This window comes from Nerophis lumbriciformis, linkage group LG32 (assembly GCF_033978685.3).
Source record: "Nerophis lumbriciformis linkage group LG32, RoL_Nlum_v2.1, whole genome shotgun sequence".
Taxonomy (NCBI): Eukaryota; Metazoa; Chordata; class Actinopteri; order Syngnathiformes; family Syngnathidae; genus Nerophis; species Nerophis lumbriciformis.
This window is the reverse complement of record NC_084579.2, coordinates 14734836-14755135: the sequence shown is the minus strand read 5'-3', so window position 1 is coordinate 14755135 and position 20300 is coordinate 14734836. Positions and strand designations below refer to the sequence as shown.

The following is a 20300-nucleotide window of genomic DNA, read 5'->3' as shown; positions in this document are numbered from 1 at the left end:
AGGTCAGCATTCAAATTACACCCTCACAGCAAAATGGCAACCGCTTTGCCTCGGACCCAAATAAAAGCAAGCCGAGGAAAATAGGAAAAGTGTTTGCCGTCCGCAGGATTAATAAAATAAACGCTGCATGAGATTGTTTTTTTTCCTGAACTGCATTTTTTTGCTGGCATGTTCTTTTTTTCTTCAGTTCTCTCCAGTTTGCTGTTTTGTGCAAACAACATTTTCGATCAAAAATCTGGGAAGAAGTAATGTATCCAGTACAAAATAAAAAACAAGACCAGAAATCTGAAAATACCAAATCTCATGATTGCACTGTCCAAAGGCAGGGTTAGTAGACTATTTTTTTTTTTTAAACATTCTTCAGTTTACAAGATTCACAAAAATTCACTCGTAAGCAAAAGCATTCAAGGCCGAGGGGAAAAGGCTGACTTAGAGCCTGCTGATGGATGCAGTTTTTAAGGTCATTTTGAATTAATTACTGTGAGAAGTACTTTTATCATTTTTTGTAAGAAAATACAAATTCTGACTTTGTTGAAATCCAAAGTGTATTCAAAATAAACTATGGGAATTTAACCTCCTGAAACCTAGCAATGCACTTGTGTCCTTTCTGTGTGTGTTTCACATTCTTATTTCGAATGCAAAACATTCAACAAGAAAAATGACGACTGTTGTTTGAAGAGGACATGCTGAGCTTTCCAAAGATACGTGATTACTTGGTTTACAAAGGCAAAAAACACTTAAAACCGGCTTTCATTTGACATTACAGTCATGACCTACGACTGGAATGCACAATATGTTGTAGGCAGAGAACTCCTGCTTCTCAAGCCCAAAAACCTATTTATATTGATTATTTTTCTAATTCAGACTTAACCGTAGTTTGTGCACCAATTGACTTTTAGTCCTTAATATATTTTTAGATTTTTTTTATTTATTGTATAGTTCAACGATTTCATCACTTCACTTGCAAAGACAGAAAGCATGTTTGCCTTTGTCATCAGGACTCATTACAGTGGGACTAATTAACGAAAATACAGAAGATTTTTGCAATTCGTTATTCGGATGATCTTAAACTTTTAAGTTTCAACACACATTTCAAAAATATTGTTTCCTCCTTTTTGCATTTCAATGATTTATGCATTTGCGATCCACTGGCGCATAATCCAAATAATTGTCATTTTTTTCCAGTTTAAGTTCTTGTTCAGGAGTGTATTTAGTAATATTTGGACTTATCATAAACACCTGACTTAAAAAAATTATTTTTCTGAAATAATATAAGTCAACATGCATGTTTTGGGCATCAGTGCACTTTGACAGTGTTTACATCCGCCTGTGAAGTCATATTTAAAAAAATAATACATTTACCGTATTTGCCGCACTATAAGGCGCACCTAAAAACCACAAATTTTCTCAAAAGCTGGCAGTGCGCCTTATAACCCGGTGCGCTTTATATATGGATAAATATTAAGATTCATTTTCATAAAGTTTCGGTCTCGCAACTTCGGTAAACAGCCGCCATCTTTTTTCCCCGTAGAAGAAGCGCGCGGTGCATGCTGGGATATGTGACGTTTCATTTCCATTTGTGTGTTTATGTAAAGACCCCAAAATGGCTCCTATTAAGTGTGTTGTCTGTCTAATTATAAATAATGCAGACGAGGCGTGTTAACTGAGTTCTCAACGTTTACTCACAGCGTGCTCATAACCACATTCTAACTCCCAGCATACAACAACGCTTCTCAGGGCTACCGCGCATGCTCGTCACTATCGTTGCATGCTGGTTAGTGTAGTTGTTATATTTGCTAGCTCATAACATCACATTAAGAGACACGCTTACGCGCTTAATTCAATACTCGCCGTCATTCCGGGTGGATTGACAAAAGACCTCCAGCCGCTAGATATTGGTGTCAACAGGGCATTCAAAGCTAGACTGCTAACTGCGTGGGAACAGTGGATGACAGAAGGCGAACACACGTGACGTTCACCAAGACAGGGAGACGGAGACAGCGCCAGACGACATTTTGGATCCCACATTCGCCCAACTTTTCAATTCGGACAACGAAGGAGAATAATTCGAGGGATTTATGAATGAAGAATAACTTCAGAAAGTGAGCGTTATGTTTATTTTGTGTGTTGTGACATTAACGTTCGAGCAACATTATGTTGCTATTGCTCTGCACTATTTTGAATTTTACTATGTTTGTGATTGCACATTTGCGTACATTTTGGGAGTGAACAGAGTTGTTAGAACGCTGGTTTTTAATATATTATTAAAGTTTGACTGACCTATCTGACTGTTTTTTTGACATTCCTTTAGCGCAGTTAGATGCGGCTTACAACACCGGGCGGCTTATAGGTGGACAAAGTTTTGAAATATGCCGTTCATTGAAGGCGCGGCTTTTAACCCAGGGCGCCTTATGGTGCGGAAAATACGGTAATGGTAGGAGTAAAGTTGATATTTACTAAAGTTCTGTTTTCTCGTGGCTGCCCATGGGGGGCGCTGTTGAGATGCAGACTTAAAAATCATATAACTTTCCTAAAAGTAATACTGTACATGTATTTTAAATATATAGGGGCACTTAAGCTGTGTTTGTATTCACCTCTGAAGCTTGTTAGACGGTCAAAAACATGGAGAAACCACCTTATAGCAGCCTGACTACCGGAGTAGGAGGGGGGGCAACTCTGCCTAAAAAACATTGCTGCAAGAGGTTTTTGTGTTTAGATTGTGTATCAACACTTAGAACTGGCTTTCATTTGACATTACAGTCATGACCTACAATATGTTATACCGATGCAGAGAACTCCTGCTTCTCAAGTCCGAAAACCTATTTATATCTATTATTTTTCTAATTCTGACTTAACTGTAGTTTGTGCACCAAATGACTTATAGTCCTTAATATATTTTTAGATTGTTTTTATTGTATAGTTAAACAATTGTATCTCTTGCAAAGACAGAAAGCTTGTTTACCTTTGTCATCAGGAGGACTCATTACAGTGGGAGTAATTAACGAAAATACAGAAGATTTTTGCAATTTTAAGGTTATGGTCTTAAACTTTTAAGAGTCAACACACTTTAAAAAAAATATTGTTTCCTCCTTTTTGCATTTCAATGATTTTTGCGATCCACTGGCGTCATTTTATTCCAGTTGTTGTTCAGGAGTGTATTTAGTAATATTTGGACTTATCATAAATGCATGAAATACTAAAAATAAAATAAAAATTCTGAAATAAAACAAGTCAACATGCATGTTTTGGGCATCAGTGCACCCGTGAAATATATATATATTTTTTTTAAATACATTTAATGGTAGGAGTAACGTTGATATTTACTAGAATTCTGATTTCTCGTGGCTGCCCATGGGGGGCGCTGTTGAGACGCAGACTTAAAAACCATATAGCGTTCCTAAAAGTAACACTGACCATGTATTTTAAAAATATTGGGGCACTTAGGCGGTGTTTGAATTCACATCTGAAACTTGTTGGACGGTCAAAAACACGGAAAAAATACCTTATTGTAGCCTGACTATTGAAGTAAAAGGGGAGGCAACTCTGCACAAATTTGAAAGAAAATGTTTGTGTTTAGATTATTGTGTATCAACACTTAGAACTGTCTTTCATTTGACATTACAGTCATGACCTACAATATGTTGTACCGATGCAGAGAACTTCTGCTTCTCAAGCCCGAAAACCTATTTATATCTATTATTTTTCTAATTCTGACTTAACCGTAGTTTGTGTACCAAAATTATTTTAGTCCTTAATATATGTTTAGATTTTTTTTATTTATTAAGGGAATAAGCGGTAGAAAATGGATGGATGGATATAGTTAAACAATTGTATCACTTGTAAAGACAGAAAGCTTGTTTACCTTTGTCATCGGGAGGACTCATTACAGTGGGACTAATTAACGAAAATACAGAAGATTTTTTGCAATTTTAAGGTTATGGTCTTAAAGGGGAACATTATCACAATTTCAGAAGGGTTAAAACCATTAAAAATCAGTTCCCAGTGGCTTATTTTATTTTTCGAAGTTTTTTTCAAAATTTTACCCATCACGCAATATCCCTAAAAAAAGCTTCAAAGTGCCTGATTTTAACCATCGTTATATACACCCGTCCATTTTCCTGTGACGTCACATAGTGACACCGATACAAACAAACATGGCGGCTAGAAGGTATAGCGACATTAGCTCGGATTCAGACTCGGATTTCAGCGGCTTAAGCGATTCAACAGATTACGAATGTATTGAAACGGATGGTTGTAGTGTGGAGGCAGGTAGCGAAAACGAAATTGAAGAAGAAACTGAAGCTATTGAGCCATATCGGTTTGAACCGTATGCAAGCGAAAACGACGAAAACGACACGACAGCCAGCGACACGGGAGAAAGCGAGGACGAATTCAACGATCGCCTTCTAACCAACGATTGGTATGTGTTTGTTTGGCATTAAAGGAAACTAACAACTATGAACTACGTTTACAGCATATGAAATACATTTGGCAACAACATGCACTTTGAGAGTGCAGACAGCCCAGTTTTCATCAATTAATATATTCTGTAGACATACCCTCATCCGCTCTCTTTTCCTGGGGGTCTGGCGGCAGATTTCTTTGACTTTATCGTTGGAAATGCATCTGCTTTGAGTGTCGCAGAATATCCACACATTATTGCCATCTCTGTCGTAGCATAGCTTACGTCGGTAAAGTGTGCGGAACAAACGTCCAATTTCTTGCCACTTTCGCATCTTTGGGCCACTGGTGCAACTTGAATCCGTCCCTGTTCGTGTTGTTACACCGTCCAACAACACACCGATGAGGCATGATGTCTCCAAGGTACGGAAAACAGTCGAAAAAACGGAAAATAACAGAGCTGATTTGACTCGGTGTTTGAGAAAATGGCGGATTGCTTCCCGATGTGACGTCACGTTGTGACGTCATCGCTCCGAGAGCGAATAATAGAAAGGCGTTTAATTCGCCAAAATTCACCCATTTAGAGTTCGGAAATCGGTTAAAAAAAAAAAGGTCTTTTTTCTGCAACATCAAGGTATATATTGACGCTTACATAGGTCTGGTGATAATGTTCCCCTTTAAACTTTTAAGTTTTAACACACTTTTAAAAAAATATTGTTTCCTCCTTTTTGCATTTCAATGATTTTTGCGATCCACTGGTGTCATTTTATTCCAGTTGTTGTTCAGGAGTGTATTTAGTAATATTTGGACTTATCATAACCGCATGAAATACTAAAAATTAAATTAAAATTCTGAAATAAAACTAGTCAACATGCATGTTTTGGGCATCAGTGCACCCGTGAAGTCATATTTAAAAAAAAAAAAAAAAAAGCATTTAATGGTAGGAGTAACGTTGATATTTATTAGAATTCTGATTTCTCGTGGCTGCCCATGGGGGGCGCTGTTGAGACGCAGACTTAAAAACCATATAGCTTTCCTAAAAGTAACACTGAACATGTATTTTAAAGATATAGGGGCACTTAGGCGGTGTTTGTATTCACATCTGAAGCTTGTTAGACAGTCAAAAACACGGAAAAACGACCTTATTGTAGCCTGACTATTGAAGTAGGAGGGGAGGCAACTCTGCACACATTTGAAAGAAAATGTTTGTGTTTAGATTATTGTGTATCAACACTTAGAACTGGCTTTCATTTGATATTACAGTCATGACCTACAATATGTTGTACCGATGCAGAGAACTCCTACTTCTCAAGCCTGAAAACCTATTTATATCTATTATTTTTTTAATTCAGACTTAACCATAGTTTGTGCACCAATCGACTTTTAGTCCTTAATATATTTTTAGATTTTTTTTTTTATTGTATAGTTAAACAATTGTATCAAAGACAGACAGCTTGTTTACCTTTGTCATCAGGAGGACTCATGACAAAGGGACTGATTAACGAAAATACAGAAGATTTTAGCAATTTTAAGGTTATGGTCTGAAACTTTTAAGCTTCAACACACTTTTTAAAAATATTGTTTCCTCCTTTTTGCATTTCAATGATTTATGCGATCCACTGGCGTCATTTTATTCCAGTTGTTCAGGAGTGTATTTAGTAATATTTGGACTTATCATAAACGCATGACTTACTAAAAATAAATAAAAATTCTGAAATAAAACAAGTCAACATGCATGTTTTGGGCATCAGTGCACTTTTGCAGTGTTTACATCCACCCGTGAAGTCATATTTTTTTTTAAATAATACATTTAATGGTAGGAGTAACGTTGATATTTACTAGAATTCTGATTTCTCGTGGCTGCCCATGGGGGCGCTGTTGAGACGCAGACTTAAAAACCATATAGCTTTCCTAAAAGTAACACTGAACATGTATTTTAAAGATATAGGGGCACTTAGGCGGTGTTTGTATTCACCTCTGAAGCTTGTTAGACGGTCAAAAACACGGAAAAACGACCTTATTGTAGCCTGACTATTGAAATAGGAGGGGGGCAACTCTGCACAAATTTGAAAGAAAATGTTTGTGTTTAGATTATTGTGTATCAACACTTAGAACTGGCTTTCATTTGACATTACAGTCATGACCTACAATATGTTGTACTGATGCAGAGAAGTTCTGCTTCTCAAGCCCGAAAACCTATTTATATCTATTATTTTTCTATTTCTGACTTAACCGTAGTTTGTGTACCAAAATTCTTTTAGTCCTTAATATATTTTTAGATTGTTTTTATTTATTGTATAGTTGAACAATTGTATCACTTGTAAAGACAGAAAGCTTGTTTACCTTTGTCATCAGGAGGACTCATTACAGTGGGACTAATTAACGAAAATACAGAAGATTTTATGCAATTTTAAGGTTATGGTCTTAAAGGGGAACATTATCACAATTTCAGAAGGGTTAAAACCATTAAAAATCAGTTCCCAGTGGCTTATTTTATTTTTCGAAGTTTTTTTCAAAATATTACCCATCACGCAATATCCCTAAAAAAAGCTTCAAAGTGCCTGATTTTAACCATCGTTATATACACCCGTCCATTTTCCTGTGACGTCACACAGTGATGCCAATACAAACAAACATGGCGGATAGAACAACAATGTATAGCGACATTAGCTCGGACTCAGACTCGGATTTCAGTGGCTTAAGCGATTCAACAGATTACGCATGTATTGAAACGGATGGTTGTAGTGTGGAGGCAGGTAGCGAAAACGAAATTGAAGAAGAAACTGAAGCTATTGAGCCATATCGGTTTGAACTGTATGCAAGCGAAACCGACGAAAACGACACGACAGCCAGCGACACGGGAGAAAGCGAGGACGAATTTGGCGATCGCCTTCTAACCAACGATTGGTATGTGTTTGTTTGGCATTAAAGGAAACTAACAACTATTAACTAGGTTTACAGCATTTGGCAACAACATGCACTTTGAGAGTGCAGACAGCCCAGTTTTCATCAATTAATATATTCTGCAGACATACCCTCATCCGCTCTCTTTTCCTGGGGGTCTGGCGGCAGATTCCTTTGACTTTATCGTTGGAAATGCATCTGCTTTGAGTGTCGCAGGATATCCACACATTCTTGCCATCTCTGTCGTAGCATAGCTTTCGTCGGTAAAGTGTGCGGAACAAACGTCCAATTTCTTGCCACTTTCGCATCTTTGGGCCATTGGTGCAACTTGAATCCGTCCCTGTTCGTGTTGTTACACCCTCCGACAACACACCGACGAGGCATGATGTCTCCAAGGTACGGAAAACAGTCGAAAAAACGGAAAATAACAGAGCTGATTTGACTCGGTGTTTGAGAAAATGGCGGATTGCTTCCCGATGTGAAGTCAGCGAATAATAGAAAGGCGTTCAATTCGCGAAAATTCACCCATTTAGAGTTCGGAAATCGGTTAAAAAAATATATGGTCTTTTTTCTGCAACATCAAGGTATATATTGATGCTTACATAGGTCTGGTGATAATGTTCCCCTTTAAACTTTTAAGTTTTAACACACTTTAAAAAAAATATTGTTTCCTCCTTTTTGCATTTCAATGATTTTTGCGATCCACTGGCGTCATTTTATTCCAGTTGTTGTTCGGGAGTGTATTTAGTAATATTTGGACCTATCATAAACGCATGAAATACTAAAAAATTAAATTAAAATTCTGAAATAAAACTAGTCAACATGCATGTTTTGGGCATCACTGCACCCGTGAAGTCATTTTTTTTTTTTTAAATAATACATTTAATGGTAGGAGTAACGTTGATATTTACGAGAATTCTGATTTCTCGTGGCTGCCCATGGGGGGCGCTGTTGAGACGCAGACTTAAAAACCATATAGCTTTCCTAAAAGTAACACAGAACATGTATTTTAAAGATATAGGGGCATTTAGGCGGTGTTTGTATTCACCTCTGAAGCTTGTTAGACGGTCAAAAACACGGAAAAAAGACCTTATTGTAGCCTGACTACCGGAGTAGGAGGGGAGGCAACTCTGCACAAATTTGAAAGAAAATGTTTGTGTTTAGATTATTGTGTATCAACACCTAGAACTGGCTTTCATTTGACATTACAGTCATGACCTACAATATGTTGTACCGATGCAGAGAACTTCTGCTTCTCAAGCCCGAAAACCTATTTATATCTATTATTTTTCTATTTCTGACTTAACCGTAGTTTGTGTACCAAAATTCTTTTAGTCCTTAATATATTTTTAGATTTTTTTTATTTATTGTATAGTTAAAGAATTGTATCGATTGCAAAGACAGAAAGCTTGTTTACTTTTGTCATCAAGAGGACTCATTACAGTGGGACTAATTAACGAAAATACAGAAGAATTTTTGCAATTTTAAGGTTATGGTCTTAAAAGTTTAAGTTTTAACACACTTTAAAAAAAATATTGTTTCCTCCTTTTTGCATTTCAATGATTTATGCGATCCACTGGCGTCATTTTATTCCAGTTGTTGTTCAGGAGTGTATTTAGTAATATTTCGACTTATCATAACCGCATGAAATACTAAAAATTAAATTAAAATTCTGAAATAAAACTAGTCAACATGCATGTTTTGGGCATCAGTGCACCCGTGAAGTCATATTTAAAAAAAAAAATACATTTAATGGTATGAGTAACGTTGATATTTATTAGAATTCTGATTTCTCGTGGCTGCCCATGGGGGGCGCTGTTGAGACGCAGACTTAAAAATCATATAGCTTTCCTAAAAGTAACACTGAACATGTATTTTAAAGATAAAGGGGCACTTAAGCGGTGTTTGTATTCACCTCTGAAGCTTGTTAGACGGTCAAAAACACGGAAAAACGACCTTATTGTAGCCTGACTATTGAAATAGGAGGGGGGCAACTCTGCACAAATTTGAAAGAAAATTGCCCAAAAAACATGGCTGCAAGAGGTTTTTGTGTTTAGATTGTGTTCCTCCTCGCCGTCACCGTAGCTCGGTTAGCTTGCCCTACGAGTGTTGCGTTCACCCGACTAATCCATACAAAACATTTAAAACAAATCCTAAATAAATTTCAAACATGAAGGGGAAGCTAAATTGTGTTCGCTCATGATGGCTGCACTTGGTTAGCAAGGCAGACACCGACTGTCGCTGCGCTCATTTAGCAAGCAGAGGGGAAAAAATACACAACTTAGCGTTCATTTTGTAATTTTTCTCCAACCAAAAAGAGAAATATTTGCGATTTGACATACCTCCAAAAGCGATGTAGCTCATGCGAAAAGAGTCCAAGGAAAATCCTCCCTCCCCGGCCAGAGGTGACTGCAACAACGGCTTCCTCCCCGGAGGAAAAAAAAAAAGTGAATTAGTTATGAGGAAATTCCAAAATGTGAGAAATTTCCCTCCAGTGTTTTTTTTTTGTTTTCCCCCTCCAACGCTTCTTCTACCTTACATTACATTTCCTAGCAAATAGCGCCAAATAGGTCCGATCGGGCCTCGCAATAAAAAAAAAGGGGGGCTATGTCGCTGCACTTTGTGTGGAATTTTTTCGTCCGCCATGCACAAGGGCAGATTCCAAAATTACAGCGCCGGCCTGCAATAGCCTACATTAAAAAAGGAAAAAAATGGTGGGAAAAAAAAAAACTCTGGGAAGAAGAGGAGTGAGGCGGGGGGGGTGAGAATAGGTTGGCCGACTAAAAACGTACACGGCAAATATTTACTTGTCTCATTTCAAGTACCGGGTGTTTTGTTTTCGAGGCATGTTCAGTTTTACGTCACATTTGAAAATGATTGACTAAATATGAACGGTTTGCGATACCAAGCACGCACTATGGCAGCGTTCGGTGTACTTTGCACGCTTTTCGACGGTAACGTTTTAGTTGGCCAACATTTTAATTTCAAAATGCCCAATTCTGACATTTTAGGGCCTGCGCGTTATGGTCAAAGAAAGCTCTTAAAAATTCTGAGATCTGACAAATGGCTTCGTTTATTCCTATTCTTTGTTTAACCAAATCTCATTTTTGAGAGCTATGACATGTTAAAAAATATTCCTGGTAGAAATACAGCCTGAGCGTGTCCCTTGTTGTTAATAATTTACACCACACAAAAAACAATGCAGAACTCATGCTGCAAAATGCAGATCCGTCGGCCATTTTTTTTCTTTTTTTTTCTTTTTCTTTTCTTTTAGCTTATTTCGAACATGAACACACTTACAGCATAATACATCACACAATTTCATTTTTTTTAAACTATTTATTTCAAACCTGCACAGTACATCAACACACATTTTTTTTACATTTTGGCAGAGAAATGTATGCAATGCTTGAAAAGGGGTTGGATGAAGCAGATGCTTATAACAGGGGTAGGGAACCTGTGGCTCTCGAGCCAGATGTGGCTCTTTTGATGACTGCATCTGGCTCTCAGATAAATCTTATCTGCCATTGCTTAACACGATGAGTAATGAATAATTCACTGGTAATCACAGTGTTAATAATAACGTTCAAAATATTAAACATTCTCATGCATTTTAATCCATCCATCTGTTTTCTACCGCACCTGTTCATGGTAAGAGATATTTTATTTATTATTGGTTAGCTTCAGAATAACAATGTTATTAAAAAGAATAAGAGACTTATTATACTCTAAATATGTTGGTCTTACTTAAAAATGCACGCATTTAGTTGTATTCAGTGTTAAAAAATATTATATGGCTCTCACGGAAATACATTTGAAAATATTTGGCTTTCATGGCTCTCTCAGCCAAAAAGGTTCCCGACCTCTGGCTTATAATATCCCAACCCCTCTCACTCATTCCACATTTAACATAAACAATATAATACAAGAACAATACTATACAAACACTAACTAACAATCAGTGTTGAGACTAACAACCGCCTAGTTACCGCCGTTAGTCTGGGCGGTAACTAGTAATCTAACGCGTTATTTTTTATATTCAGTAACTCAGTTACCGTTACTACATGATGCGTTACTGCGTTATTTTACGTTATTTTTTATGTAGTATCTGCTAGAAACAGAAGATATGAGTGTGTTTTATTGCAGCGCTGCGGTGGAAAAGAAAAGGCGTGCTTTGTGTGGGTGGGTGCGGGGACTCCCGGACTCCCGGACTCCCGTACTGTAGTTGAGGGGCGCAGGGGAGACGTTCCTCCAGGGCCTATGTACTTCGGGGCTAACAACCTTCACTTTACCCGGAAGTGGGTCTTTACAGCTGAGGGTGAATGACGAGACCGGCGGTTTGTTGCAACTTTGTGACTTTATTGCACGCAGCCATCCACCAAGCTAGAGCACCTGCACGCACTCACTGTTGCCGCTCCCTCACCTCTCTCGCCCACTCACTCACTGACATCACTCACCTCACATGCTGTCATATCTTAAAGGGCCACACACACACATACGCTACTCTCATAACAACTAACAAAACATCATGGCGAAGCCAGAAGTCGAGTTTTTTAACATGGAGACATTCTCAATACTTTTCTTTTGTCGAGCACAAAGAAAATAACATTTTAGTTAAATGTAAGTTGTGTCTTGGATCAAAGATCCTATCTACTTAAAGTTAAAGTTAAAGTGCCATTATGTTCCAGCTATTTAAAATAGTTTGTCAATTTGTTCTGGCCTGAAATAAATTGGCTTTTTGAAACATATCTTTGTCTTTGTGTGTTGTATGTAGACCACATTGCTTAGCAGAGTTCAGTGATGCAAATGCATGTCAAGTTGATCAACATATGGTATTATTCTCCAGTGCAATAACAGTACTGAAATGAAGGCTTAAAGGGTATTAATGGGAGCCTTAAAAAAAGGGGGAAAAAAGAAGTAACTAAACAGTTACTTTTCACAGTAACGCATTACTTTTTGGTGTAAGTGACTGAGTTAGTAACTGAGTTACTTTTGAAATAAAGTAACTGTAACTAGTTACTGATTTTCAGTAACTAACCCAACACTGCTAACAATACAATAGTATCACTGTTACTATGAGACAAGACAAGACGAGACAAAACACACATACGCACACACACAGGACCAAACACTCTTTGACCATACACCTCTCTCCCATCGCTCTGTGCTGAGGGCATCACTCTCTTTCCTCCTCGTACTTCTTCAGAACTTCTTTTTTAAACAGTGTTTTAAATTTATTCATGTTAGAACACGTTTTTAAAGGCCTACTGAAATGCGATTTTCTTATTTAAACGGGGATAGCAGGTCCATTCTATGTGTCATACTTGATCATTTCGCGATATTGCCATATTTTTGCTGAAAGGATTTAGTAGAGAACATCGACGATAAAGTTTGCAACTTTTGGTCGCTGATTAAAAAGCCTTGCCTGTACCGGAAGTAGCAGACGAGTAGCGGGACGTCACAGGTTGTGGAGCTCCTCACATCTGCACATTGTTTACAATCATGGCCACCAGCAGCGAGAGCGATTCAGACCGAGAAAGCGACGATTTCCCCATTAATTTGAGTGAGAATGAAAGATTTGTGGATGAGGAAAGTGAGAGTGAAGGACTAGAGGGCAGTGGGAGCAATTCAGATAGAGAAGATGCTGTGAGAAATGGGTGGGACCTGATATTCAGCTGGCAATGACTAAAACAGTAAATAAACACAAGACATATATATACTCTATTAGCCACAACACAACCAGGCTTATATTTAATATGCCACAAATTAATCCCGCATAACAAACACCTCCCCCCTCCCGTCCATATAACCCGCCAATACAACTCAAACACCTGCACAACACACTCAATCCCACAGCCCAAAGTACCGTTCACCTCCCCAAAGTTCATACAGCACATATATTTCCACAAAGTCCCCAAAGTTACGTACGTGACATGCATATAGCGGCACGCACGTACGGGCAAGCGATCAAATGTTTGGAAGCCGCAGCTGCATGCGTACTCACGGTACCGCGTCTGCGCATCCAACTCAAAGTCCTCCTGGTAAGAGTCTCTGTTGTCCCAGTTCTCCACAGGCCAATGGTAAAGCTTGACTGTCATCTTTCGGGAATGTAAACAATGAAACACCGGCTGTGTTTGTGTTGTTGCAGTCGGCCGCAATACACCGCTTCCCACCTACAGCTTTCTTCTTTGCTGTCTCCATTGTTCATTGAACAAATTGCAAAAGATTCACCAACACAGATGTCCAGAATACTGTGGAATTTTGCGATGAAAACAGACGACTTAATAGCTGGCCACCATGCTGTCCCAAAATGTCCTCTACAACCCGTGACGTCACGCGCAGGCGTCATCATACCGAGACGTTTTCAGCAGAATATTTCGCGCAAAATTTAAAATTGCACTTTAGTAAGATAACCCGGCCGTATTGGCATGTGTTGCAATGTTAAGATTTCATCATTGATATATAAACTATCAGACTGTGTGGTCGGTAGTAGTGGGTTTCAGTAGGCCTTTAACTCGTCCCCTAAGTTGTTCCACAGACTGACTCCACGCACTGAAATGCACATTGATTCATGATATCATTTCTGTTTACATCAGGAGTAGGAAGAAGCAAAGCTTATTTAATCCTACCCCTTTCCCACTTCAGAGCGTTTACAAATATATACATTCATTTACTGGATTTTTTCATAGTAAAATGACATCCGTGAATGAGCAATACAACCGTTTTGTAATATGTAATTAGTTAAGTCAGTCATTAAAAATGTACTGAGATGAAGAATATCTTATTTTTAATAAGGTTGAAAGTATTTCTCATAGTTCTTCTTTCTTTGTTTTGTTTTGCATGTAAGAATTTGGACACTGCAAAAAGTCAGTGTTCTAAAACTAGAAAACAAAAAAAAAAAAATTAGGAGTATTTTATTTGAACTAAGCAACATTATCTGCCAATAGAACAAAGAAAATTCGGCTTGTCAAGACTTTCCAAAACAAGTAAAATTAGATAACTTCAATGAACCCAAAAATACCTTAAAATAAGTATATTCTCACTAATAACAAGTGCACTTTTCTTGGTAGAAAAAAAAGAGACCTTTTTGCTCAATATGTTAATAAATGATAAATGGGTTGTACTTGTATAGCGCTTTTCTACCTTTAAGGTACTCAAAGCGCTTTGACACTACTTCCACATTTACCCATTCACACACACATTCACACACTGATGGAGGGAGCTGCCATGCAAGGCGCTAACCAGCACCCATCAGGAGCAAGGGTGAAGTGTCTTGCTCAGGACACAACAGACATGACGAGGTTGGTACTAGGTGGGGATTGAACCAGGGACCCTCGGGTTGCGCACGGCCACTCTACCACTGCGCCACGCCGTCCCTTGAAAAATATTCTTAAATTATATAAATGCTAGTGCCATTATCTTGACATAATGATATGCGCTCGGCATCATGATTTTTTTTTTAATGATTGAAGTAAGAAATTATTACTTTAAAAAAGTAGTTTTATACTTGTGAGTGTTGATGACACAGCTTTGCAACAGTTGATATTCTAGTTTCAAGCATGTTTTACTCAATATAGGTCATACAATCTCAGCAACAAGCTGGAATATCTTACTGAGATAATGTAGGACCAAAACACTAAAAACAAGTAAAACACTCTAACATATAATCTGCTTAGTGAGAAGAATTATCTTATCAGACAGAAAATAAGCAAATATCACCCTTATTTGAGATATTTAATCTTACTTAGATTTCAGTTTTTGCAGTGGACCATTTCTAAGGATCTCACCTGGTATTTTGTCTTCGAGGCATGTTCAGTTTTACGTCACATTTAAAAATGATTGACTGAATATTAACGATTTGCTATAGCAAGCACGAACTATGGCCACGTTTGATATACTTTGCACGCTTTCCGAAGGTAACGTTTCAGTTGGCCAACATTTTAATTTCAAAAGCCCAATTCTGACATTTAGGCCCTGCGCATTATGGTCAAAGAAACCTCTTAAAATTCTGAGATCTGACAAATGGCTTCGTTTATTCCTATTCTTTTTAACCAAATCTCATTTTTGAGAGCTTTGACGTATTCAAAATATTCCTGGTTAAAATACAGCCTGAGCGTGTCCCTTGTTGAAAATCATTTAGACCACACAAAAACAATGCAGAACTCATGCTGTAAAATGCAGATCCCGTCGGCCGTTTTGTTTTGCATGGAAGAATTTGGACCGTTTCTAAGGATCTTATGTTGTCAAACTCGTTTTCATTGAGGGCCACATCACAGTGTTGGCTGCTCTTGTTACAGTTAAATATTTATGAGTTTTGATGTATAATCTCCTCATGATATTACAGGAGTACACAATTCCCTATGCATTTGAATATTAGGGTTTTTTTAACATACAAATTGGTGGATAATGTACTTGCTTTTAAAATTACAAGTCAGTGTAATAAGTATTTTTTTATAATAAAAAATGTCGGTAATATTTGTTAATGCAACTTTTCACTTAGGGCCTTTTACCAAAAAGTCAAAGTATGAAGGGATAATTTTGATCATTTTTTTTTTGTAAAAAAAACCAAACTATTATTACATTAAATATTTAAAGACAAAACGTAGTGTTAGCGCAGAGTTATAGGTGACAAAGTGTACTATTATTAATTATTATAGTGGTGAAAAACAACAGTAAAAATACAAATTAAAAAAATGTGTAAAAAGAATGAAGGTAATGAGAAAAAGCTGAAATTTGGATTCTAATAAATAATAATACTACATGTTAGAAAGCTAACAGCAAAAATAAAAAAAATAAAGAATGTGTAAAAAGAATGAAGCTAATGAGAAAAAGCTGAAATTTGGATTCTAATAAATAATAATACTACTACATGTTATAAAGCTAACACTAACTTTTGTCTTTTTAGGTCAGTTTTTATTTGGATTTTACAAAAAAAAACCTTTTTCAAAATGGCCCCCATATAATGGACAAAACACTTCAAGTTTATTGAAAGTTCTGAGGAAATTGGTGCAGCTTCAAAAACACAATGATCTTAGACTTCGTCTCAGTGTATCTACAAAGCCAGGATTAAACTTTAAGTCACAGTCTTTCTTGGATTGAACCAAAACACAACACGTAAACTCTTCTAGGTATCTAGGTATTGCCTCTGGCAGATTTCGTACAGCATGGCAACATAAGATAGCTGAATTCTGATTGGATACAAACTACAACTAAAAACAACAGCACTGGAAGGAGCATAATATGACATGAAGAGAATATAAATACTTTTAGATATTTAGGGAAAGTAAATTTAAAAATATTGTATCTTTAATTATGATCATGATTTCTGGTTATGTTAGGCCAGCAGAGAAGGCCTTGCTGACCCTGATGGGTGTATGTAACCTTTATTCGATATTAAGTTAATTAGATTTAAGATATGAGGAATACTTAAAGCTTTCAGCATTTTTGTTGTATAGTCATGTCAAGCCATGTTTCATTCTCTTGACTGCGTATTTAAATAATCCTCTTTGATCATCATACAGATCCTGGATCTATTGCATCCAACTTTCTGCATTATATTCATCTTCAAAGGGCATTTTGCCATTTGGATATTTTCATTTTTTATATTATCTGTCACAGCTTTGACTTTCTGCTGCAATTCTTTGCTGCCATGTTTTATAGAGTTTCTCAAACGCACTTCTTCTCATCCCACTATTTTTCTTTGGCTTCTTTACGAGATTTTTTTAATTTATGTGTTGAGTTGATTATATTTTTCCTGCCTTCCATCAGTCAAATACATGTATTGATTTGATTCCAGTTTTGCACAATTTCATCTTCTAGTTTGAATGGTATTTTTAACAGTCAACTGTAGATCTTTTATCAATTCTTCACTCCTATCTGTATTTAATGTTTCATTGTTTCTCGCTAGGAAGGGGTATTGTTTACATTTTAACCAACACTACCCCCCGCCACCTCAAAAGGAACAAGCGGTAGAAAATGGATGGATGGATAGTACAAAATCATTACTTTTGAAACAGGGCCAATACTTAACTGGTGTATTTAAAACATCCACATTTCTGTTAAAATGATGCTCCTTTTATTTGTACAAATTTTGTTACAGTCAAGTTGATGCGCTCTGACGTTTACAGTTTCAATCTGTCATAGATTTTTTTTTTTTTTAACATATTTTATGTCTTTTTGGCCGGAATTTAACATTTTTAGGTATTAAAATGTCAAGATCAGGGATGTCAAAGTCAAGGCCCGCTAATTAATTATCTATGGCCCGCGGATGATATTTGATCAGTGACCACAGAACTTTCCTCCAGAAGGTCTTATCTTTGTCCATGTGATGTCAGATGAAACAAAAATTGAGCTGTTTGGCCACATTACCCAGCAATATGTTTAGAGGAGAAAAGGTGAGGCCTTTAATCCAAGGAACACCAAACCTACCGTCAATTATGGTGGTGGTAGTATTATGCTCTGGGCCTGTTTTGCGGCCAATGGAACTAACTGGGGCTTTATAGAGAGTAAATGGGACAATGAAAAAGGAGGATTACCTCCAAATTCTTCAGGACAACCTAAAATCATCAGCCCGGAGGTTGGGTCTTGGGCGCAGTTGGGTGTTCCAACAGGACAGTGACCCCAAACACACGTCAAAAGTGGTAAATGAATGGCTAAATCAGGCTAGAATTAAGGTTTTAGAATGATCTTCCCAAAGTCCATGTGGACAATGCTGAAGAAACAAGTCCATGTCATAAAACCAACAAATTTAGCTGAACTGCACCAATTTTGTCAAGAAGCATACTTGCCAACCTTGAGACCTCCAATTTCGGGAGGTGTGTGTGTGTGTGTGGGGGGGGGGGGGGGGGGGGGGGGGGGTTAAGGGTTAAGAGGGGAGGAGTATATTTACAGCTAGAATTCACCAACTCAAGTATTTCATATATATATATATATATATATATATATATATATATATATATATATATATATATATAAGAAATACTAAGTCAAGTATTTCATATATATATATATATATACATATATATATATATATATATATATATATATATATATATATACACACATATATATATTGTTGTATATATATATATATACTTTATATATATATATATAAGAAATACTTGACTTTCAGTGAATTCTAGCTATAAATATATATTTATTTATTAAATATATATAATAAATACTTGAAATTCAGTGTTCATTTATTTACACATATACACACACATAACACTCATCTACTCATTGTTGAGTTAAGGGTTGAATTGTCCATCCTTATTCTATTCTCTGTCACTATTTTTCTAACCATGCTGAACACCCTCTCTGATGATGCATTGCTGTGTGGCACGCACAAAAGTGCTTTCATCAAATGCACTAGATGGCAGTATTGTCCTGTTTAAGATTGTCACAACATTGCTGTTTACGGCAGACGAACTGCTTTACGGTAGACGAAAACGTGACTGCTGTTGTAGTGTGTTGTTGCCGCGCTGGGAGGATGTTAATGAAACTGCCTAACAATAAACCCACATAAGAAACCAAGAACTCGCCCTCCATCATTCTACAGTTATAACGTGATTGGGCAGGTACGCTGTTTATATTGTGGGAAAACGGACTCATGTCAAGTACCAACTTATACGACGCTGAGCCTATACGCCTGCTGAAGCCGAACTGAAATGCTGCATGCTAACATGCTAACAAGTAGCATGTGTTAACTACCAAGGTACATTACTCTGTGTTACGTGCGGCGGGGGAAGGAGACGACACATGTAAATGTTACCAGAGTTTGTTGTTTGTGCGTGTTGGATGAATCCTTCGTCAGACCAAAGGGGCAAGGCGAGAAGAAAGTCCGTGCAGAGAAGCAACGAGGTCCGTGTCCAAACAGGGTGTCAGGTTCAAACACTGATGACATCTATTAAACAGACAAGAAGCAAGGAATTAAACAGAGACAGAATTCAATTTAGCTTATTGAGGAGAAACGTCTGGGCTGTACAGTCTTCCACCACGCTCTGACGAAAGGTTGCACGCCTCCTCTTTTACAAACCCCGTTTCCATATGAGTTGGGAAATTGTGTTAGATGTAAATATAAACGGAATACAATGATTTGCAAATCATTTTCAACCCATATTCAGTTGAATATGCTACAAAGACAACATATTTGATGTTCAAACTGATAAACTTTTTTTTTTTTGCAAATAATCATTAACTTTAGAATTTGATGCCAGCAACACGTGACAAAGTAGTTGGGAAAGGTGGCAATACATACTGATAAAGTTGAGGAATGCTCATCAAACACTTATTTGGAACATTCCACAGGTGAACAGGCAAATTGGGAACAGGTGGGTGCCATGATTGGGTATAAAAGTAGATTCCATGAAATGCTCAGTCATTCACAAACAAGGATGGGGCGAGGGTCACCACTTTGTCAACAAATGAGTGAGCAAATTGTTAAACAGTTTAAGAAAAACCTTTCTCAACCAGCTATTGTAAGGAATTTAGGGATTTCACCATCTACGGTCCGTAATATCATCAAAGGGTTCAGAGAATCTGGAGAAATCACTGCACGTAAGCAGCTAAGCCCGTGACCTTCGATCTCTCAGGCTGTACTGCATCAACAAGCGACATCAGTGTGTAAAGGATATCACCACACGGGCTCAGGAACACTTCAGAAACCCACTGTTAGTAACTACAGTTGGTCGCTACATCTGTAAGTGCAAGTTAAAACTCTCCTATGCAAGGCAAAAACGGTTTAACAACAACACCCAGAAACGCCGTCGGCTTCGCTGGGCCTGAGCTCATCTAAGATGGACTGATACAAAGTGGAAAAGTGTTCTGTGGTCTGACAAGTCCACATTTCTAATTGTTTTTGGAAACTGTGGACGTCGTGTCGTCCAGACCAAAGAGGAAAAGAACCATCCGGACTATTGTTATAGGCGCAAAGTTGAAAAGCCAGCATCTGTGATGGTATGGGGGTGTATTAGTGCCCAAGACATGGGTAACTT

General features: G+C 37.4%; 1 protein-coding gene across 7 annotated transcripts in view; it reads right to left on the bottom strand.

Moving 5' to 3' along the window:
• Window positions 1–19198, bottom strand: part of znf618 (zinc finger protein 618) — an 84712-nt gene extending 65514 nt beyond the window's left edge. For 6 of the 7 annotated variants that reach the window (XM_061927268.1, XM_061927272.1, XM_061927273.1 and 3 more), the window contains exon 1: window positions 9648–10004. The gene's annotated coding sequence lies outside the window, so the exon portion shown is untranslated. Of the gene's footprint in view, window positions 1–9647; window positions 10005–19078 lie in introns of those variants that run through there. The other variant, XM_061927274.1, reaches the window with a different exon arrangement.
• Window positions 19199–20300: the final 1102 nt, after the last annotated feature.